The sequence below is a fragment of the Pristiophorus japonicus genome, chromosome 19, assembly GCF_044704955.1.
Source record: "Pristiophorus japonicus isolate sPriJap1 chromosome 19, sPriJap1.hap1, whole genome shotgun sequence".
Lineage (NCBI taxonomy): Eukaryota > Metazoa > Chordata > Chondrichthyes > Pristiophoridae > Pristiophorus > Pristiophorus japonicus.
In genome coordinates, this window is record NC_091995.1 from 45,005,064 (window position 1) to 45,028,613 (window position 23,550).

A 23,550-nucleotide genomic window follows, 5' to 3' on the forward strand; every position below is an offset into this window, starting at 1 on the left:
GCCCGGGTACAGCGTCCCAGGTTGTGACACCGGCTCGATATTTGGTCCGTGCCCGATCCATCGCGCCCCGCAGTGTGCCCTGGTGGGACCGCCTGTGAAAGCGGGAGGTCCGAGCTCTAGTGGCCGCAGTGAGGGAAGGAATGTCGCCCTGCGCTAAGTGTGAGTGTTCTTTATATTTTTATTTTTGGGACTCAGGTGGATGAGGCATCAGTGAGGTATTGGGAATGTTTTTGGTGGGTTTTGCTGATTTTCTTTTGTTCCACCGAAGCCTCTCTGAAGGCGCTCCGAGGCCGGCTCTTTACCTGGAGATTTTCCCACGCTCAGCCGGCCGAGCGCCCTAAGAGAGATGTGGACTGCCTCTCTTCGCGCTCCGCCCCACACTCAGGGCCCAGCTGGTGAACTTTGCGGCTGCAAACACAAACCTTTTCCCAGCGCAGAATTTCTCATAAGCTTATGGGGATTCTGTTCATAAATGGAGTCCACATAAGCTTATGAGGAATCCTCCTTTCTAATTGGTTGGCCCGATACACGTGGGCCCAGGACGCTTCTGAACCTCCTGTGTCCCTGGGATCACTGGGCCTTTACACAGACGTTTGTCTATAGGCCCAGGACCCATTCCGGAGACCCCAGGTACTTTCGGATTTTGTTTTCGGGTCGGAGGCGTATTCTTCTGATGCGCCTCTGACCACAAATAAACGACACCTTGGAAACCAATATTTTCAGAGCGAAAAACCAGGCCACTGACATTCAGCACTTGTTATATTACATGCTCTTTCCTCCCCTGTTTAATAAAATAACTTGCCTTCCCTGTGAAACTTTCAAGCATTTGCATTGGAGGCAGTTCAGAGAAGGTCCACTAGGTTAATTCCTGGAATGTTGGCCTTTATTGCAAGGGGGATGGAATATAAAAGTAGGGAAGTCCTGCTACAACTGTACAGGGTGTTGGTGAGACCACACCTAGAGTACTGTGTACAGTTTTGATCTCCTTATTTAAGGAAGGATATACTTGCATTGGAGGCAGTTCAGAGAAGGTTCATGAGGTTGATTCCGGAGATGAAGGGGTTGTCTTATGTAGAAAGGTTGAGCAGGTTGGGCTTACACTCATTGGAGTTTAGAAGAATGAGAGGTGATCGTTTGAAACATAAGATTCTGAGGGGGCTTGACAGGGTAGATGTAGAGAGGATGACTCCCCTCGTGGGGGTATCTAGAACTATGGGGCATAGTCTCAGAATAAGGGGCCGCCCATTTAAGACGGAGATGAGGAGAAATTTCTTCTCTCAGAGGGTCATGAATCTGTGGAATTCTCTGCCCCAGAGAGCTGTGGATGCTGGGTCATTGAATATATTTAAGGTGGAGATAGATTTTGAATGATAAGAGAGTCAAGGGTTATGGGCAGTGGGCAGGGAAGTGGAGCTGAGTCCATGATCAGATCGGCCATAATCTTATTGAATGGCGGAGCAAGCTCGAGAAGCCGACTCCTGCTCCTAGTTCTTTTATTCTTATTGTTCCACCCGGGATAACAACTGAATTGCACCTCATGAAATATCGTTTTGTTGAACGAAGTGTCAGGGTCACTGCAAAACTTCTTCCCTAATTAGCTATTGCCGACTGCATACTTGGCACACTGCCAGTCTCCTTTCTCACACAGCTCAGACACTCAAATCACCAGGGCTGCCTGTGGCAGGAGGAAATTTATTCCAGTACCGATGCTGAGTAAAAAATAAATGAAGATTTGCATTAAATGAGGTCCTGGTCACGTTTCTCTGAAACGCCTCAATATACTTCACATCGAGTAGATCTTAAATCGTACTGACACTTATTACATTGCGGGTTAGACACGGATGTGGTCGTAGATCTGGCTTGATATCCTTTGTGTTCCGCTTGAATGCATGCAGTGAAAGACGTGTTCCTCTTGATTCAGCAGAGCTTATTCGGAAGTCTTCATCAAAATACTGAACACAGTTCTGGTCTCCTTATCTAAGGAAAGACATACTTGCCTTGGAGGGAGTGCAATGAAGGTTCACTGCACCAGTTCCTGGAATGAGCAGAGATTGAGTAGACTAAATAAGAAAGAAAAACTTGGATTTATATAGCGCCGTTCACGACCACCGGATGTACCAAAGCACTTTACAGCCACTGAAGTACTTTTGGAGTATGGTCACTGTTGTAATGTGGGAAACACAACAGCTAATTTTCGCACAGCAAGCTTCCACAAACAGCAATGTGATAATGACCAGATAATCTGTTTTAGTGATGTTGGTTGAGGAATAAATATTGGCCCCAGGACACCGGGAAGAACTACCCTGCTCTTCTTCCAATAGTGGCCGTGGGATCTTTTACGTCCACCTGAGAGAGCAGACGGGGCCTCGGTTTAACGTCTCATCCGAAAGGCGGCACCTCCGACAGTGCAATGCTCCCTCAGTACTACCCCTCTGACAGTGCAGCGCTCCCTCAATACAGCCCCTCTGACAGTGCGGCCGGCGCTCCCTCAGTACTGCCCCTCCGACAGTGCAGCGGAGGCTCCCTCAGTACTGCCCCTCCGACAGTGTGGCACTCCCTCAGTACTGCCCCTGCAACAGTGCGGCCCTCCCTCAGCACTGCCCCTCCAACAGTGCAGCACACCCTCAGCACTGCCCCTCCAACAGTGCAGCACACCCTGGAGTGGGACTTGAACCCACAACCTTCTGACTCAGGTTTGTTTGCTACCCACTGAGCCACGCGTTGACACTGTGACACTGACATTAAGATGAATAACAAGTGCTGGAGATCGCTCTTTGGGGTAAGTAGTTCCTTGCTTGGTTTGAATCGGCCAGTGAGACTGACTGACATCTTCATTGACCAATTAGTTCATGGACCCAGTGCTGGCCAGATATCAGGGACATTCTGCACACTCACAGAGATCAGCACAAGAGTCCAAAACATCCTCATCAGAGGAGCTGATCCTGGAAAGGTGCAACACTAACTCTGACGGTCCATGAGCAACCTCTAGATATCAGCCCCTGAATGCTCTCACTGCACATGGTTTTCCTGTGGCTGCTGCTGGAATAGTTTTCAGTTTCTCTCTGATTTCCCCTCTTGACCTCTCCACACTCACCTTGTCCATGAGACCCACTTCCTGCTCCCTTAACCCTATTCTCACTAAATTGCTGACCACCCAACTAACTTTTCTGGCTCCCATGTTCGCTGACATTGTTAACGGTTCTCTCTCCTCGGGTACTGTTCCCGTCTCCTTCAAATCTGCCGTCATCACCCCTCTCCTCAAAAAAAACAACCCTTGGCCCCACTGTGCTTGCTAGCTATCACCCTATCTCCCACCTCCCTTTCCTGTCCAAAGTCCACGAACAAGTTCTCGCCTCCCAAATCCATGATCATCTTTCCCGCAACTCCATGTTTGAATCCCTTCAATCTGGTTTCCGCCCCTGCCATAGTACGGAAACTGCTCTCATCAAAGTCACAACTGACATCCTTTGTGACTGTGACAAAGGTAAACTATCCCTCCTCGTCCTTCTGGACCTGTCTGCAGCCTTTGACACGGTTGACCACTCTATCCTTCTCAACGCCTCTCCACCATCGTCCAGCTCGGTGGGACTACACTCGCCTGGTTCCATTCTTATCGATCTAATTGTAGCCAGATAATCACCCGCAACGGCTTCTCTTCCCACTCCGACATCGTTACCTCCTTGGCCCCTTCCTATGTCTCATCTATAAGCTGCCCCTTGGTGAGATCATGCGATATCATGAAGTCAGTTTCCACATGTACGCTGACAACACCCAGCCATAATTTCTTCTAACGTGGTTGGTGTCTAATTTACCTGTTTTGGCTCATTACACTGCTGTGAAGCACGTTGGGACGTTTTACTTTGTTAAAGGTGCTATATAAATAAAAGTTGTAGTTGTTGTTGGAATAGTGCGGGTGCGTGACATCAAACTTAAGAAATGTTCCACCTTTGACCTCTTCCAATTTTTTATTTCAGCTCATCAGAGATGATCAGGACTGCCCTTCAGATGACATGTAGTTCCTGACAGCATATTAGCAGGACTATACAAGAGACACGAGAGTGATGCTAAAGAGGTAGGACATGTTCAGCTACAATCTTCAATGTCCATCTTGCTCATGTTTCTAAAGGCACCAACGTTGCCCGTGGTCAATTCTTCCTCCATCAGCATCAGAACGTCTCTTTACAAAATCCTGCTTCAAAAATCAACCACCCAGATCTTTGTACACTGTAGTATTCTGTATTCGCTGCTCACGAAGTGGTCTCCTCTACATTGGGGAGACCAAACACAGATTGGGTGAGCACTTTGCCGAACACCTCTGCTCAGTCTGCAAGTGTGACCCTGAGCTTCCGGTCACCTGTCACTTTAATTCCCTGCTCCACTCCCACTCCGACCACTCCGTCCTCGGCCTCTTGCACGGTTCCAATGAAACTTAACGCAATCTCGAGGAACAGTACCTCATATCGTTTCGGCACTTTACAGCCTTCTGGACTCAACATCAAGTTCACCAATTTCAGACCAGAACCTCTGCCCATGTTTCCCTCCATTTCCTCCCTTTTTTTACAAGCCCCCCCTTTTTATTTATTTATTCTCTGTTTCCCATGGCAGCTGGTAATTATTCTGCCATTCACACCCTCTCTAGACTCATCTTTTGTTTCTTAACTTGTGCCATTACCATCTCATTTCTGCCCATCATCCCTTTTGTTTCTCAAATCTCTCCTGCCTCCCTCCCTATCACAGACCTTTTGTTCTTTCCTCCCCACTTTCACTGCCCCTGCACTTGCTTAAGAATCTGTTACACCTTTGTACCCTCTCTGGTGCAATCACATCTTTCCTGTAATGTGGTGACCAGAACTGCACGCAGTACTCTAGCTGTGACCTAACTAATGTTTTGAGTTTTGTCCATAGAAATAGGGAAAAGGGCAGAAAAGCACAGTTTAATATTAAAGTAATTTCAGTGAATCTAACTGCCTGAAAGGGTGGTAGAGGCAGAAACTCTCATCACATTTAAAAAGTACTTGGATGTGCATTTAAAGTGCCGTAACCTACAGGGCTTTGGACCAAGAGCTGGAAAGTGGGATTAGGCTGGGTAGGTCTTTATCGGCTGGCGGGGACATGATGGGCTGAGTGGCCTCCTTCTGTGCCGCAAACGTCTCTGATTCTATGAGTGCTGCCTGCCTGCCATCTGCTTTGCCCAAGACAATGGATCATCTTGTCCCCATTCAAGAATGGTGGGTGTTCTCAGAGAGTTGCAATCCCAACTTCAACTGTAACTTGGTATTGAGAAATAACCAGAAACATATCACCACAGGGCATTCTTTTTATTTATTTACAGTCATGAATATCAGTAACTATACAATACAGCATGTGCTATACTTTGTCCCATTTCTATTTTCATACAAAATTGAAAAAGATACACGTATGAAAATGCTGAGTAGCCTCCAAATTCGTCAAAACCCTCTCGTGAAAAATGCACCACACTATACAAGAACATAAGACATAGGAGCAGGAGTAGGCCATAGGGCCTCTCGAGCCTCCTCCGCCATTTAATAAGATGAAGGAAGGGAGTGAGGGAGGACGACTTGCATTTATATAGCGCCTTTCATGACTACCAGACGTCTCAAACTGCTTTACAGGCAATGAAGTACTTTTGGAGTGTAGGCACTGTTGTAATGTGGGAAATGCGATAGCCAATTTACGCACAGCAAGCTCCCACAAACAGCAATGTAATAATGATAATCTGTTTTTCTGTTATGTTTATTCAGGGGTAAATATTGGCCAGGACACCGGGGATAACTTTCCTTCTCTTCTTCGAAATAGTGTCATGGGATCTTTTACATCCACTTGAGAGAGCAGACGGTACCTCGGTTTAACGTCTCATCTGAAAGATGGCACCTTCGACAGTGCAGCGGTCCCTCAGCACTGCACTGGAGTGTCAGCCTAGATTTTTTTTTGTGCTTAAGTCCCTGGAGTGGTACTTGAACCCACAACCTTCTGAAAGGGTTGTCCTATGAGGAGAGATTGAGTAGATTTGGCCTATGCTCTCAAGTGTTGGGTAGAATGAGAGGAGATCTCATTGAAACATACAGGGCAGCAGGCGCATGGGAGCACCATCACCTGCAACTTCCCATCCAAGTCAGACACCATCCTGACTTGGAAATATATTGGCCGTTCCTTCATCATCGCTGGGTCAAAAACCCTGGAACTCCCTCCCTAACAGCACTGTGGGTGTACCTTCACCACACGGGACTGCAGCGGTTCAAGAAGGCGGCTCACCACCACCTTCTCAAGGGCGATTAGGGATGGGCAATAAATACTGGCCTTGGCAGTGACGCCCACATCCCGGATCGAATAATAAAAAAGAAAAGATTCTGAGGGTGATTGACAGGGTAGATGCTGAGAGATTGTTTCCCATGGCTGGAAGGTGTAGAACCAGGGGTCACAGGCTCAGAATAAGGGGTCAGCCATTTAGGACTGAGATGAGGAGGAATTTCTTCATTCAGGGTGGTGTATCTTTGGAATTCTCTACCACAGAGGGCTGTGGAGGCTCAGACGTTTATATTCAAGGCTGAGATAGTTAGATTTTTGGACTCTAGGGGAATTGTGGGATATGGAGATCAGGCAAGGAAAGTGGAGTTGAGGTCGAAGATCAGCCATGATCTTATTGAATGGCGGAGCAGGATTGAGGGGCCGAATGGCCTACTCCTGCTCCCATTTCTTACATTGTTATGACAGGAATTTGACAAACAATAATTAAAAAGAAGACAGCTTTGAATACCATGAAATCTGCAGACCATGGAGAACAGACACAGCCCCGATTCTAACCCCCTCCGCCTGGCGGGAATATGGCAACCTTTCGGTCAAACCCGTGCTTTACATCCCAATCTATTTCAAATGGTGAATAAAATCGGAGGGAGGGCGTCCCAGACACATCTGCCCAGCAGATCGATTCGAATCGTGGCCAAGGGGAATTTGTCAACGTCAATGGTGCGAGAGAGGAACAACAGGGTTCTGCGGAAAGCTGGGAATTAAGGCATGCTTGGGCCCAGAGTTCTTTTGAGAAAGTGTTCTCCTGACATGAACATGCTGGGTGACTTTACCACTCCAGCAAACCAATATGGTAATAAGCTCTATTTTATAGTGGCATAAAGGGATGATTGTTCTCTCGTCAAAGGCCTACTTGACTCTGCGTTTAAATCCGTCAGACTGATCGCTTCATATGTATGTCCAAGCTGGAAGATAAATACAAATTATTTCAGTTAGATAAAACTATACTGTTGCGATGAGTCACCTCGTTCTTTTTGCTGGTTGTGGTTTCTTCACATAAAACCTGTTGTGTCAAGATAAAGAAATTCGCAGATGATACAAAGATTGTCCGTGTGGTTGACAGTGAGGAGGAAAGCTGAGGAGGAAAGCTGTAGACTGCAGGAAGATATCGATCAGGTGGGCAGAAAAGTGGCAAACTGAATTGAACCCGGAGAAGTGTGAGGTAATGCATTTGTGTAGGGGCAACAAGGCAAGGGAATACACAATAAATGGGAGGATACTGAGAAGTGTAGAGGAACAAAGGGACCTTGGAGTGCAGGTCCACAGATCCCTGAAGGTAGCAGGCCAGGTAGATAAGGTGGTTAAGAAGACATACGGAATATTTGCCTTTATTAGCTGAGGCATGGAATACAGGAGCAGGTAGGTTATGCTTGAACTGAATAAAACACTAGTTAGGTCACAGCTAGAGCACTGCGTGCAGTTCTGGTCACCACATTACAGGAAAGATGTGATTGCATTAGAAAGGCTGCAGAGGAGATTTACGAGGATGTTGCCAGGACTGGAAAACTTTACCTATGAAGAAAGATTGGATAGGCTGGGATTGTTTTCCTTGGAACAGAGGAGGCTGAGGGAAGATTTAATTCAGGTATATAAAATTATGAGGGGCCTGGATGGAGTGGATAGGAAGGACCTATTTCCCTTAGCAGAGAGGTCAATAACCAGGAAGCAGAGATTTAAAGTCATTTGGGGGAGATTTAGAGGGGATTTGAGGAAACATTTATTCACCCAGAGGGTGGTGGGGGTCTGGAACTCATGGCCTGAAAGGGTGGTAGAGGTAGAAACCCTCACCACATTTAAAAAGTACTTGGATGTGCACTTGAAGAGCCGTAACCTACAGGGCTATGGACATAGTGCTGGAAGGCGGGATCAGGATGGATGGCTCTTTGTCGGCCGGCGCGGACACGATGGGCCAAATGGCCTCCTTCTTGATTGTCTTTTTTCTATGATTTTATGGTGGTCTCTCGCTCGTTCCTGAATGGAGTCAAATGAAACAGTCGATGGCCACATGCAGCAAGACCTGGACAACATACTGGCTTGGGCTGATAAGTAGCAATTAACATTCACGCCACACAAGTGCCAGGCAATGTCCATCTCCAACAAGCGAGAGTCTAACCACTGCCTCTTGACATTCAACGGCATTACCATCGCCGAATCCCCCACCATCAACATTGTGGGGATCAGCATTGACCATAAACTTAACTGGGCCAGCCACATAAATACTGTGGCTACAAAAGCAGATCAGAGGCTGGGTATTCTGCGGTGAGTGTCTCTCCTCCTGACTCCACAAAGCCTTTCCACCATCTACAAGGCACAAGTCAGGAGTGTGATGGAATACTCTCTACCTGCCTGGATGTCTGCAGCTGCAACAACACTCAAGAAGCTCGACACTATCCAGGACAAAGCAGCCGCTTGATCGGCATGCCATCCATCACCTTAAACATTCACTCCCTCCAGCACCGGTGTACCGTGGCTGCAGTGTGTACCATCTACAAGATGCACTGCAGCAACTCGCCACGGCTTCTGGGCAGCACCTCCCAAACCCGCGATGTCTACCACCTAGAAGGACAAGGGCAGCAGGTGCATGGGAACACCATCACTTGCAAGTTCCCCTCCAAGTCACACACCATCCTGACTTGAAAATATATCATCGTTCCTTCATTGTCGCTGGTTCAAAATCCTGGAACTCCCTCCCTGACAGCACTGTGGGAGCACCTTCACCACACGGGACTGCAGCAGTTCAAGAAAGCGGATCACCACCACCTTCTCATGGGCAATTAGGGATGGGCAATAAATGCAGGCCTTGTCAACGACGTCCACATCCCAGGAACGAATAAAAAAATACACCAGTATAACTTTGAGAAACCCCTTCAAAAACTGTAGGGTGACAATTATTCTCGTTGATAATAGAGGGAGGGGATTCCTTTAATGAGCGACCTGACAACAACAACAACAACTTGTATTTATGTAGCACCTTTAACATAGTGAAACGTCCCAAGGCGCTCCACAGGAGTATTATGCGACAAAAACAATTGACACCGAGACACATAAGGAAAAATTAGGGCAGGCAACCAAAAGCTTGGTCAAAGAGGTAGGTTTTAAGAAGCATCTTGAAGGAGGAAAGAGAGGCGGAGAGGTTTAGGCAGGGCGTTCAGAGCTTGGGGCCCAGACAACAGAAGGCACAGCCACCAATGGTCATAGGAATAGCTATTCAGCCTCTCGAGCCTGTTCCCCCATTCAATGAGATTGTGGCTGAAATACGACCTAACTCCATCTCCCCGCCTTTGGCCCATATCATAAGAACATAAGAACATAAGAAATAGGAGCAGGAGTAGGCTACACGGCCCCTCGAACCTGCTCCGCCATTCAGTTAGATTATGGCTGATCTGATCATGGACTCAGCTCCACTTCCCTGCCCGCTCCCCATAACCCCTTATCCCCTTATCTTTAAAGAAACTGTCTATTCCTGCCTTAAATTTAGTCAATGTCCCAGCTTCCACAGCTCTCTGAGGCAGCGAATTCCACAGATTTACAACCCGCTGAGAGAACAAATTTCTCCTCATCTCAGTTTTAAATGGGCGGCCCCTTATTCTAAGATCATGCCCTCTAGTTCTAGTCTTCCCCCATCAGTGGAAACATCCTCTCTGGATCCATCTTGTCAAGCCCCCTCATTATCTTATACGTTTCGATAAGATCACCTCTCATCCTTCTGAATTCCAATGAGTAGAGGCCCAACCATCTCGATCTTTCCTCATAAGTCAACTCCCTCATCCCCGGAATCAACCTAGTGAACCTTCTCTGAGCTGCCTCCAAAGCAAGTATATCCTTTCGTAAATATGGAAACCAAGACTGTGCGCAGTACTGCAGGTGTGGCCTCCCCAATACCCTGTATAACTGTAGCAAGACTTCCCTGCTTTTATACTCCATCCCCTTTGTAATAAAGGACAAGATTCCATTGGCCTTCCTGATCACTTGCTGTACCTGCATATTATCCTTTTGTGTTTCATGCACAAGTTCCCCCAGGACCCGCTGTACTGCAGCACTTTGCAATCTTCCTCCATTTAAATAATATCTTACTCTTTGATTTTTTTCTGCCAAAGTGCATGACCTCACACTTTCCAACATTATACTCCATCTGCCAAATTTTTGCCCATTCACTTAGCCTGTCAATGTCTTTGTGCAGATTGTGTCCTCCTCACACATTGCTTTTCCTCCCATCTTTGTATCGTCAATACCCTCAATACCTTTGGTAAACAGGAAGCTATCGATCTCCGATTTAAAATTAACAGTTGACTTAGCAACAATTGCCATTTGCAAAAGAGAGTTCCAAACTTACCACCCTTTGTGTGTAGAAGTGTTTCCTAATTTCACTCCTATACAAATACAAGGCGCTATATAAATACAAGTTGTTGTTGTTTTTGAAAGGTCTGGCTCTAATTTATAGTCGATGCTCCTCGTCCTAGAATCCCCAACCAGCGGAAATAGTTTCTCTCTATCTACCCTATCTGTTCCCCTTAATATCCTGAAAACCTGCATCAGATCCCCCCTTAACCTTCTAAATTATAGGGAATACAACCCTAATTTATGTCATCTCTCCTCGTAATTTAACCTTTGAAGGCCATGTATCATTCTGGTAAACCCACACTGCACTCCCTCCAATGCCAATATATTCTTCCTAAGGTGGGGTGCCCAGAACTGCTCACAGTGCTCCAGGTGTGGTCTAACCAGGGATTTGTACAGCTGCAGCATAACTTCTATCTCCTTGTACTCAAGTCCTCTCGATATAAAGGCCAGCATCCCATTGGCCTGTTTCATTATTTTCTGTACCTGTCCATGACATTTTAATGATCTGTGAACCTGAACCCCCAAATCTCTTTGGACCTCCACCTATCACCATTTAGAAAGTACCCTGTTCTATCCTTTTTAGTTCCAAGGTGGATGACCCCACAATTGCCTGCATTGAACTGCATTTGCCACAGTTTTGCCCATTCATTTAATCTGTCGATATCCCTTTGTAATTTTATGCTTTAATGGTAAGGTTAGAATTACCCTGAATCTTTTTTTCTGCTTATTTTTCTGCTTCCTAAGTTGAATTTTGGTTAAACGTTCCAAAGAAAATGACGATGCAATTGAATTGCTCCGTTGCCGATCAGTGGCCGCACATTTTGCTTACATGATTGGCTCCTGAAATTGCGGCCTCTCTGAGTGCGTACGATGTATGTCCGAAGAGGTCCTAGGCGCGCGATGCGCATGCGCCTTAACCTGACAGTTGTGACCTGTTGAAATGTCTTTTGATAGATCGTACAAATCCCCAGGAGAAGTGCCTTCGAAGGCAGAGATTTGGGCTATTTGCCCAACTCCTGCCCAGCGAATGTCCTTCAAACTATGCCTGGTAACAGCAGGCATAGGGCCTGCTTCTACCAGCATTAGAGTTTAAAAACATAGAGAAAATAAATGTTATTACTTATTTTTATATTAAAAACCCTGACCCTGTCTATGGGCTGAAAATTGTTCCCTTTTTATTGGAGAAAGTTGGTTGTTCTGGCGCAAGTTAAAAATCTCCACTTTCCCTAATAAACTTGCTCCAGAGTAACTTAGTTACGATTTTTTTAGTTTAGTTTTGTTTTTTTCAAAAGGGGGCGTTCCCAGCCACTTACGCCAGTTCTGGCCATTTATGCAACTTTGATCAGCGAAAACTTACTCCAAATCGACTTAGGCCAGCGTATGTGGCCACTTCAGAAAACCCTTGCGGAGAGTTAAGAAATCATGCAGGTAAGTAAGTAAGGACCTGCACCTAAAGCACCAAGCACCAAACCTTGCAAAGAAAAGTTGAAATAATTCTATAACAAATAGAGAACTGAAATAAATAATGCAATAACAAATAAAGAAATCAAGTAAATCCTACCTTAAACTTTAAAGTCAGCCCGGGAAGGCAGCAGGCCGGCCTGTGCGGGAGGCCACTCGCCCTGGGAAAGGGGCGGCTGCAAATCATCCGGGGAGTTACTCTCTGAAGATCGGACTCACTATAGCCGAGGTGCTTTTTCAGTGGGACAAGGGCTGAAGGAAGTCTGCACTATGACGTTTCCAAAGAGGGTCGAATTCTTGCTCACTAACCAATACTGAATCATTAGGAATAAATTCTGTTGCAGACACCACATTGTGCTCAAAATGATCTCCCATATCGAAGCATTGGGTATCAAATTCTTTATAGATAAAGAGAAACATAGAAAATAGATGCAGGAGTAGGCCATTCGGCCCTTCGAGCCTGCGCCACCATTCAATATGATCATGGCTGATCATGCAACTTCAGTACCCCATTCTTGCTTTCTCTTCATACCCCTTGATCCCTTTAGCCGTAAGGGCCATATCTAACTCCCTTTTGAATATATTTAACGAACTCGTCTCAACAACTTTTTATTTGCTAGAGAATTTCACAGGTTTACAATTCTTTGAGTGAAGAAGTTTCTCTTCATCTTGGTCGTAAATGGCTTACCACTTATCCTTTGACTGTGACCCCTGGTTCTGGACTTCCCCAACATCGGGAACATTCTTCCTGCATCTAACCTGTCCAATCCTGTCAGAATTTTATGTTTCTATGAGATCTCCTCTCATTGTTCTAATTTCCAGTGAATATAAGCCGAGTCGATCCAGTCTTTCATCAGATGTCAGTCCTGGGAATCAGTCTGGTGAAACTTTGCTGCACTCCCTCAATAGCAAGAATGTCCTTCCTCAGATTCGGAGACCAAAACTGTACACAATATTCCGTGTGGCCTCATCAAGGCCCTGTACAAGACCTCCCTGCTCCTATACTCAAATCCCCTAGCTATGAAGGCCAACATGCCATTTGCCTTTTTCACCGCCTGCTGTACCTGCATGCCAACTTTCAATAACTGATGAACCATGACACCCAGGTCTCATTGCACCTCCCCTTTTCCTAATCTGTCACCATTCAGCTAATATTCTGCCTTCCTGTTTTTGCCACGAAAATGGATAATCTCACATTTATCTACATTATACTGCATCTGCCATGCATTTGCCCACTCACCTAACCTGTCCAAGTCACGCTGCAGCCTCTTAGCAGCATCCTCACAGCCACCCAGCTTAGTGTCATCTGCAAACTTGGAGATATTATATTCAATTCCTTCATCCAAATCATTAATGTATGTTTATCCAATTGAATTATGGACAACTGTGAAACAGTCTTTTCGATTTCTGCTGAAAGATCTGGGATCTCTATACTTTCCTCTTCAAGAAGGCAGCAGGCCAGCCTGTGCGGGAGGCCACTCGGCCTTGGATAGCAGCAGGCCGACCTGTGCGGGTGGACACTCGGCCTGGGATATAAGCGGCCGGCCTGTGCAGGTGGACACTCGGCTTGGGATAGCAGCGAGCCGGCCTGTGCGGGTGGACACTCGGCCTGGGATAGCAGGGGCCGGCCTGTGCAGGTGGACACTCGGCCTGGGATAGCAGGGGCCGGCCTGTGCGGGAGGCCACTCGGCCTGGGATAGCAGGGGCCGGCCTGTGCAGGTGGACACTCGGCCTGGGATAGCAGGGGTCGGCCTGTGCAGGTGGACACTCGGCCTGGGATAGCAGGGGCCAGCCTGTGCAGGTGGACACTCGGCCTGGGATAGCAGGGGTCGGCCTGTGCAGGTGGACACTCGGCCTGGATAGGGGCGGCACGCACGCAGAGATGCTGGGGGCGAGGTGCTACTGCGCATGTGTGCACACTCCAATACGCATGCGGAGAGCTGCCAACACTGTTTTTGGCACAGGACTGTAGCTCCGTCGCCCCACTTAACTAACCATACTGCGCCAAGACCCTTTGGTTCTGTCTTCACGAAGGACGATACAAATAACCTTCCAGAAGTACAAGGGGACCGAGGGTCTAGTGAGAAGGAGGAACTGAAGGATATCCTTATCAGGCGGGAAATTGTGTTAGGGAAATTGATGGGATTGAAGGCCGATAAATCCCCAGGGGCCGATAGTCTACATCCCAGAGTACTTAAGAAAGTGGTCATAGAAATAGTGAATGCATTGGTGATCATTTTCCAACAATCTATCAACTCTGGATCAGTTCCTATGAACTGGAGGGTAGTTAATGTAACACCATTTTTTAAAAAAGGAGGGAGAGAGAAAGCGGGTAATTATAGACCGGTTAGTCTGACATCAGTAGTGGCGAAAATGTTGGAATCAATGATTAAAGATAAAATAGCAGCGCATTTGGAAAGCAGTGGCAGGATCGGTCCAAGTCAGCATGGATTTATGAAAGGGAAATCATGCTCGACAAATCTTCTGCAATTTTTTGAGGATGTAACGAGTACAGTGGACAAGGGAGAACCAGTGGATGTGGTGTATTTGGACTTTCAAAAGGCTTTTGACAAGGTCCTACACAAGAGATTGATGTGCAAAATCAAAGCACATGGTATTGGGGGTAATGTACTGATGTATAGAGAACTGGTTGGCAGACAGGAAGCAGAGAGTCGGGATAAACGGGTTCTTTTCAGAATGGCAGGCAGAGACGAGTGAGGTGCCGCAGGGCTCAGTGCTGGGACTCCAGCTCTTTACAATATACATTAATGATTAAATGAAGGAATTGAGTGTAATATCTCCCAAGTTTACAGATGACAATAAACTGGGTGGCAGTGTGAGCTGTGAGGATGATGCTAAGAGGCTGCAGGGTGACTTGGACAGGTTAGGTGAGTGAGCAAATGTATGGCAGATGCAGTATAATGTAGATAAATGTGAGGTTATCAACTTCGGGGGCAAAAACATGAAGGCAGAATATTATCTGAATGGCGGCATATTAGGAAAAGGGGTGGTGCAACGAGACCAGGGTGTCATGGTTCATCAGTCATTGAAAGTTGGCATGCAGGTACAGCAGGAAATGAAAAAGGTAAATGGTATGTTGGCCTTCATAGCTAGGGGATTTGAGTATAGGAGCAGGGAGGTCTTCCTGCAGTTGTACAGGGCCTTAGTGAGGTCTCACCTGGAATATTGTATGCAGTTTTGGTCTCCTAATCTGAAGAAGGACGTTCTTGCTGTTGAGGGAGTGCAGCGAAGGTTCACCAGACTGATTCCCAGGATGGCAGGACTGACATATGAGGAGAGACTGGATCAACTGGGCCTTTATACACTGGAGTTTAGAAGAATGAGAGGGGATCTCATAGAAACATATAAAATGCTGACGGGACTGGACAGGTTAGATGCGGGAAGAATGTTCCCGATCTTGGGGAAGTCCAGAACCAGGGAGCACAGTCTAAGGATAAGGGGTAAGCCATTTAGGATTGAGATGAGGAGAAACTTTTTCAAATCAGAGAATTGTTATCCTGTGGAATTCCCTACCGCAGAGAGTTGTTGATGCCAATTCATTGGATATATTCAAGAGGGAGTTAGAAATGGCCCTTATGGCTAAAGGGATCAAGGGATATGGAGAGAAAGCAGGAAAGGGGTACTGAGGGAATGATCAGCCATAATCTATTGAATGGTGGTGCAGGCTCGAAGGGCCGAATGGCCTACCCCTGCACCTATTTTCTATGTTTTCTATGTTTCTATGACCCGGGACACGCAGCAGAGCGGCCAAAGTGGGAGCATATTTTTCCGGAGCCCTTTTCATCCTACAAAAGCGGCGCAACTCGGGTGAGTGCGCCGAAAAATGTCGGGGGCTAATTTTGAGCTCTATGAAGGTAAGTTTATTTTTAATGCTATTAAAAGATATTTTTTTTAAATTTTAAAATGTTTTTTGTCTGAAACATTTAACTTACAACAACAACTTCTGTCGATACAGCGCCTTTAATGTAGTAAAATGTCCCAAGGTGCTTCACAGCAGTGTCACATGGCAAAAGAGATAAAATTTGACATCGAGCCACATAAGAAGAAATTACGGCAGATGACCAAAATCTTGATTAAAGAGGTCGGTTTTAAGGAGTGTCTTAAACAAAGAAAGAGAGGTAGCGAGGCGGAGAGGTTTAGGCAGGGAGTTCCAGAGCTTGGGGCCCAGGCAACAGAAGGCACGGCCACCAATGGTTGAGCGATTATAATCAGGGATGCTCAAGAGGGCAGAATTTGAGGATCACAGACAGCTTGTGGGGTTTTGGTGCTGGAGGAGATTACAGAGATAGGGAGGGGCGAGGGCCGTGGAGGGATTTGTAAACAATGATGAGGAGTTTGAAATCGAGGCGTTGTTTAACCGGGAGCCAATATAGGTCAGCGAGCACATGGGTGAAGGGTGAGCGGGACGTGGTGCGAGTGAAGTGTTTTTTAAATTTATGTTTGTGTTTTATTTGATTTTAGGGGGATTCTCTCTGATAGTAAGTGCAGAGCTCCCATTATTATGAATGAGAATACTACATTGTGATTGGTGGTCCAGGCCCATGTGATCCCAGGATGCCCGTACGCTCCAGGAATACGTGGGCCTCTGCGCTGGGCTGCGCATCTAGGCCTCGGAGGGCAAGTCTTCTATCCTCCGGGACCACCAGGTACTTTCGTAAAAACTTACTTGGTTGGAGACATCCGCGTGCGGGAAGTGTCCGACTGCAATCTTTAGCCCAGTACATGCTAAATAAAGTATTGTGCAGATTTATAATCTTACATTGTTCCGGATTGTGCTGCGATTCCTGCTGACGACTGCATCTGCAAAATACATAGAAGTAAAATATATATGTCGAGATACAATTGTAAGAATATTTAAAGGCTCTTAATGTGTAGTCGGAGGCGTACCCCCGGAGTAATTAGGAAAGCAAATGGTATGTTGGCCTTTATTACAAAATAATTTGAGTATAATAGTAAAGATGTATTACTGCAATTATATCGGGCCCTGGTGAGACCGCACCTGGAGTATTGTGTACAGGTTTGGTCTCCTTACCCAAGGAAGGATATACTTGCCATCGAGGGAGTGCAACGAAGATTCACCAGACTGATTCCTGGGATGGGGGGATTGTCCTATGAGGAGAGATTGAACAGACTAGGCCTATATTCTCTCGAGTTTAAAAGAATGAGAGGTGATCTCATTGGAACATACAAAATTCCTACAGGGCTTGACAGGGTAGATGCAGGGAGGATGTTTCCCCTGGCTGGGGAGTCTCGAACCGGGGTCACAGTTTCAGAATCAGGGTTGGCCATTTGGGACTGAGATGAGGAGAAACCTCTTCACTTGGAGGGTGGTGAATCTTTGGCATTTTCTATCTGTGAGGGCTGTGGAGGCTCAGTCGTTGAGTATATTCAAAACACAAAACACTCGAGGTAAGAAGCTTTCGGTTCTTCATTAGTAATATTGCTAATTGACAGCTGAGACATCTGTACCCATGCACGTTTTTGCGTGAGCTAAGTCCTTAATCTCTCAAAATTTGTGAATCACACAAAACTGGGAAGTACAGTGAATAGTGAGGAAGATGGTGATAGACTTTAAGGAGAAATAAACAGGCTGGTGGAATGGGCGGACACATGGCAGATGAAATTTAACGCAGAAAAGTGTGAAGTGATACACTTTGGTAGAAGGAATGAGGGAGAGGCAATATAAACTAAAAGGGACAATCCTGAAGGGGGTGCATGAAGAGAGAGACCTTGGGGTATATGTGTTATGTTTGGGTTTTACCTGCCACCGGAGTGCGCGACTGTCAAGAGTCCTAATGGTCACTGGCAGACATGTGCAAGCCGTGTATATAATGTTGGCAGCCATGTTGAATCCTCACTTTGAGAATAAATAAACTGGAGTAAGGTCGTGCCTGAACTAGCTCACCATACTTAGCCTCATGGAGTTATTCGATACTTAACAATTGGCGACGCTTTAAAAATACGAACTTTCACGTAACCATGTCTGTTGGAATTTTGGAGAGATTCGTGGAAGGGGAAGACTGGGAGGATTTCACTGATTGCCTCGATCAACAGATTGGAAGGAACCGATAACGCAATTAAGCACAGGGCGATTCTCCTCACCGTTTGTGGGTCAAAGATTTATGGCCTTATCAAGAATCGACCAACGGAGAAGACTTACAATGAATTGTGTACGCTGGTTCGGAACCACTTTAAACCGAAGGAAAGCATCATCATGGTGAGGTATCGTTTCTATACGCACAATCGCTCCCAGGGCCAGGACGTGGCGGAATTTGTCGCCAACCCAAGACGTCTCGCTAGGCCGTGCAACTTCGGAGCTGCATTGTCGGAAATGCTGTGGGACTTTTTCATGCTTGGCATTGGCCACGAGGTCATCCTTCAAAAGCTGCAGGCTGCTGAATCTCTAGACCTGAGCAGGGCCATCACGATCACCCAGGCATGCATGTCCACGGACGAAAACTCAAAACAGATATCTTCCCAGCATCGAAACTCACTGACAAGTACTGTGCATAAAATAATATCGTCAGCAGGCAGAGCTGCACATGGCAAGGCCACGTTCGTACGACCTGTAACTGCTGAAAGTCCGCTATCGGGGATGAATCAAATCTCGCCTTGTTGGCGTTGCAGGGGCCATCATCGGGCCCATCAATGCCGATTCAAGCAATACGTGTGCAAAGGCTGTGCAACAATGGGGCACCTTCAGCGAATGTGTCCACAACCGAGCAAGTGTGCTGCGACACACCACGTGGCTGAGGATGATCGATCCAGCATGGATCAAGCGGCACAGGCAACTCAACCCGAGGTACAGGACGAAGAAGTGTATGGGGTACATTCTTTTACAAAAAGTCCTCCGATAATGCTGGATGTTAAATTAAATGGGGTTTCAGTATTCATGGAATTGGACACGGGTGCGAGTCAGTCAATAATGAGCCAGAAGGCTTTCGAAAAGTTGTGGGACACGAAGGCAAAAAGACCCAAACTGAGCCCAATCAATGCAAAGCTGCGTACCTACACCAAAGAGCTCATATCATTTATTGGCAGCGCGGCAATAAAGGTATCGTACAATGGAGCTGTGCATGATTTATTGTTGTGGATCGTTCCAGGCAATGGCCCAATGCTGTTCAGCAGGAGTTGGTTTGAGAAAATTAAATGGAACTGGAATGATATTAAAGCCTTATCATCAGTGGATGACCCTTCATGTGCTCAAGCGCTGAGCAAGTTACCCTCGTTGTTCGAACCAGGCATCGGCAACTTCTTGGGAGCCAAGATGCAGATCCACCTAGGTCCTGATGCAAGACCCATCCATCACAAGGCGGTTTCGTACATGATGAGTGAGAAGGTCGAGATCGAACTGGACAGACTTCAACGGGAAGGAATCATATCACCAGTCGAGTTCAGTGAATGGGCCAGTCCAATTGTCCCGGTGTAGAAAAGTGATGGCATGGTCAAGATCTGCGGCGACTACAAGGTAATGATCAACTGAGTCTCGATACAAGATCAGTACTCGTTACCCAAGGCTGACGGCTTGTTTTCAACGCTAGCCGGGGGGGAAGTCGTTCACCAAATTGGACCTGACCTCCGCTTACATGACACAGGAGCTGGTTGAATCGTTGAAAAAACTGACATGCATCAACATGCACAAAGGACTGTTTATATACCACAGATGCCCTTTTGGAATTCGCTTGGCGGCAGCCATATTTCAGAGAAACATGGAGAATTTGCTGCAGTCCGTCCCGAGAACCATCATGTTCCAAGTTGACATCCTGATCACCTGCACAAACTGGAAGAGGTTCTACGTCGTCTGGACAGTGTGGGACTCAGGCTGAAACGCATCAAGTGCATTTTCATGGCACCAGAAGTCGAATTCCTGGGAAGAAAGATTGCAGCAGACGGCATCAGGCCTACGGACTCGAAGACAGAGGTGATCAAGAATGCACCCAGACCCCAGAGTGTGACGGAGCTACATTCATTCCTGGGTCTTCTCAACTATTTCGGTAACTTTGTACTTAGTTTGAGCATATTGCTAGAGACATTGCACATGTTGCTGAGAAAGGGTAACGACTGGGTTTGGGGCAAATCTCAAGACAGAACCTTTGAGAAGGCCAGAAACCTGCTATGTTCCACTAAATTACTGATACGTTATGACCCATGTAAGCGGTTAGTGCTGGCCTGCGACGCCTCATCATATGGGGTCGGTTGTGTGCTCCAGCAAGCCAATGTATCAGGCAAACTCCAACCAGTTGCATACGCGTCCAGAAGCTTGTCTAAGGCTGAAAGAGTCGATAGTATGGTCGAGAAAGAGGCTTTAGCATGGGAATATGGGGTTAGGAAAATGCACCAATACCTGTTTGGGCTTTGGTTTGAGCTTGAAACAGACCACTAGCCACTCATTTCATTGTTTTCTCAGAGCAAAGGTATAAACACCAATGCCTTGTCCCACATCCAAAGATGGGCACTGACATTATCCGCTTATGATTATGTCATCTGCCACAGACCAGGCACTGAAAATTCTGCTGATGCGCTTAGCCGGCTACAACCGGGATGGAAATGTCGCAGCCCACAGACTTGCTGCTGGTCATGGATGCCTTCGAGAGCGAGGGGTCACCTGTCACGGCTCGGCAAATTTGGATCTGGACCAGCCAGGATCCTGTACTGTCAAGCGTAAAAAGGTGTGTCCTAAATGGAAATTGGTCTGCCATTCCCAGGGAAATGCAGGATGAAATTAAGCCTTATATCTGCTGCAAAGATGAATTGTCTATTCAGTCTGATTGTCTGTATGGAGTAATCGTGTTGTTATACCAAAAAAAGGCAGGGAAACTTTTGCGCGAGATTGACACAGTACCCACCCAGGCGTTGTCATGATGAAGGCCATTGCCAGGTCTCACGTTTGGTGGCCCGGCATTGACTCAGACTTGGAGTCATGCGTGCATCAGTGCAACACTTGCATGCAACAGAGTAATGCACCTGTGGAGGCTCCACTGAGTATGTGGTCATGGCCATCCAAACCGTGGTCAAGGATCCACATTGACTTTGCCGGCTCCTTTCTCGGCAAAATGTTTTTAGTGGTAGTGGACGCTTACTCCAAATAGATTGAATGTGTAACCATGTCATCCAGCACGTCCACAGCCACTATTGAAAGCCTCCGGGCCATGTTCGCCACCCATGGCCTGCCCGACGTCCTTGTCAGCGACAACGGACCGTGTTTCACCAGTTCGGAGTTTCACGAGTTTATGACCCGTAATGGCATCAAGCATGTCGGGTCTGTCCCTTTCAAACCTGCGTCTAACAGTCAAGCGGAGCGGGTTGTCCAAACTATTAAGCAGAACCTAAAACGCGTGACTCACGGCTCCCTACAGACCTGCTTGTCCCGCATTCTGCTCAGTTACCGGACGAGACCCCACTCGCTCTCCGGGGTCTCTCCTGCCGAGCTGTTAATGAAGAGAGGCCTTAAAACCAGGCTCTCCCTTGTACACCTGGATCTCAATGATCACGTCAAAACCAGAAGGCAACGGCAGCAATGGTGCCACGATCGCGCAGCCGTATCACGTGACATTGCTGTTCCTGACCCTGTGTTTGTCCTGAATTATGGTCATGGTCCAAAGTGGGTTGCTGGCACGGTTTTGGCCAAGGAGGGAAACAGAGTGTTTGTAGTCAAACTGTTAAATGGCCAAACATGCAAGAGGCACATTGACCAAACCAAACTGCGATTCACAGACAACCCAGAACAAATTGAAGATGACATCATCATCGACCAACCAAAACACATCCAACCATCAGTTGACCCTTGTGTCATTCATGAAGACGAACCTCCCATCCCTGACAGTCCTATCAGACCGACTGCTCCGCAATGCAGCAAGGATCCTACTAACTCACCCAAGCTTGGGTTCGAACTGAGAAGATCAACCAGGGAGCGGAAGGCCCCGGACCATCTCAACTTGTAAATACAACCTGTACCAAGGACTTTGGGGGGAATTATGTTATAGAAACATAGAAAAGAAAATAGGTGCAGGAGCAGGCCATTCAGCCCTTCTAGCCTGCACCGCCATTCAATGAGTTCATGGCTGAACATGAAACTTCAGTACCCCCTTCCTGCTTTCTCGCCATAACCCTTGATCCCCCGAGTAGTAAGGACTTCATCTAACTCCCTTTTGAATATATTTAGTGAATTGGCCTCAACTACTTTCTGTGGTAGAGAATTCCACAGGTTGACCACTCTCTGGGTGAAGAAGTTTCTCCTCATCTCGGTCCTAAATGGCTTACCCCTTATCCTCAGACTGTGACCCCTGGTTCTGGACTTCCCCAACATTGGGAACATTCTTCCTGCATCTAACCTGTCTAAACCCGTCAGAGTTTTAAACGTTTCTATGAGGTCCCCTCTCATTCTTCTGAACTCCAGTGAATACAAGCCCAGTTGATCCAGTCTTTCTTGATAGGTCAGTCCCGCCATCCCGGGAATCAGTCTGGTGAATCTTCGCTGCACTCCCTCAATAGCAAGAATGTCCTTCCTCAAGTTAGGAGACCAAAACTGTACACAATACTCCAGGTGTGGCCTCACCAAGGCCCTGTACAACTGTAGCAACACCTCCCTGCCCCTGTATTCAAATCCCCTCGCTATGAAGGCCAACATGCCATTTGCTTTCTTAACCGCCTGCTGTACCTGCATGCCAACCTTCAATGACTGATGTACCATGACACCCAGGTCTCGTTGCACCTTCCCTTTTCCTAATCTGTCACCATTCAGATAATAGTCTGTCTCTCTGTTTTTACCACCAAAGTGGATAACCTCACATTTATCCACATTATACTTCATCTGCCATGCATTTGCCCACTCACCTAACCTATCCAAGTCACTCTGCAGCCTAATAGCATCCTCCTCGCAGCTCACACTGCCACCCAACTTAGTGTCATCCGCAAATTTGGAGATACTGCATTTAATTCCCTCGTCTAAATCATTAATGTACAATGTAAACAGCTGGGGCCCCAGCACAGAACCTTGCGGCACCCCACTAGTCACTGCCTGCCATTCTGAAAAATACCCGTTTACTCCTACTCTTTGCTTCCTGTCTGACAACCAGTTCTCAATCCACGTCAGCACACTACCCCCAATCCCATGTGCTTTAACTTTGCACATTAATCTCTTGTGTGGGACCTTGTCGAAAGCCTTCTGAAAGTCCAAATATACCACATCAACTGGTTCTCCTTTGTCCACTTTACTGGAAACATCCTCAAAAAATTCCAGAAGATTTGTCAAGCATGATTTCTCTTTCACAAATCCATGCTGACTTGGACCTATCGTGTCACCATTTTCCAGATGCACTGCTATGACATCCTTAATAATTGATTCCATCATTTTACCCACTACTGAGGTCAGGCTGACCGGTCTATAATTCCCTGTTTTCTCTC

General features: G+C 46.8%; 1 protein-coding gene across 7 annotated transcripts in view; it reads left to right on the forward strand.

The window, feature by feature from the left end:
* LOC139229845 (probable G-protein coupled receptor 139) overlaps positions 1-23,550 on the forward strand; it is a 138,237-nt gene that overhangs the window by 15,867 nt on the left and 98,820 nt on the right. For 5 of the 7 annotated variants that reach the window (XR_011587831.1, XR_011587830.1, XR_011587833.1 and 2 more), the window contains exon 3: positions 3,975-4,072. The gene's annotated coding sequence lies outside the window, so the exon portion shown is untranslated. Of the gene's footprint in view, positions 1-3,974; positions 4,073-11,957; positions 12,094-16,608; positions 16,794-23,550 lie in introns of all 7 variants that reach the window. The other 2 variants (XR_011587828.1, XR_011587827.1) reach the window with 2 other exon arrangements.